Source organism: Plasmopara halstedii, assembly GCF_900000015.1.
Source record: "Plasmopara halstedii genome assembly, contig: Scaffold_430, whole genome shotgun sequence".
In the NCBI taxonomy this organism is placed as follows: domain Eukaryota; phylum Oomycota; class Peronosporomycetes; order Peronosporales; family Peronosporaceae; genus Plasmopara; species Plasmopara halstedii.
This window is the reverse complement of record NW_020187350.1, coordinates 1047001-1047719: the sequence shown is the minus strand read 5'-3', so window position 1 is coordinate 1047719 and position 719 is coordinate 1047001.

The window sequence follows — 719 nt, the reverse complement described above, 5'->3', positions numbered from 1 at the left end:
GCGTCACAGACGACGCTGAAAGAACGATCAGGGTCTGGCAGCGCCAGTATTGGTGCATACAGAAGGCTGACTTTGACCCCGTCAAAAGTCTCCTGATGTTTGGTGTTCCAACACCATTCCACATCCTATTTAAGGAAATTGGATAATGGTCGGGCCATTTCTGGCAAGACCAAGCCACTTACGCAATCCTTCTGGTTCTTTGGAACCGGCCAATCTACAATGGCCTTGACCTTCGCGGGGTCCGCTCGAAGGCCACGCTTTCCAATGAAGCACCCTGAAAAGGGAATCTCTTCTGCGCCAAAGATGCACTTGTCTGCATTGGCGTACAGTTTGTTAGTGCGCATGCACTCGAGCACCGCTCTTAGATGAACGATGTGATTCTCCTCATCCGTCCTCCCGTGCTCCGCACGACTCTGAACAAAAAGTCGTCAAAATGTGTCTGGCATACGCCCTGTAGGGCCTGAACAACGGCGTCACAAGACGATTAAATGTTGCTGGTGTATTTGGCAGCCCTTGGGTCATCATGAGCCTCTCCCATAGCATGCCGTCTGGAGTACTTACCGCTGTCAGCGGAATGTCACTTGCTCTCATGAGCAATTGGTGATATCCATCTACCAAATCGAGTGCACTGTACCTCGTACATCCCACCAGATTGTTCTAAAGAACATCCTTTTTAGAAATTGGCGTTTGTGTCGGATGGTGGCAGCGTTGAGCTTATC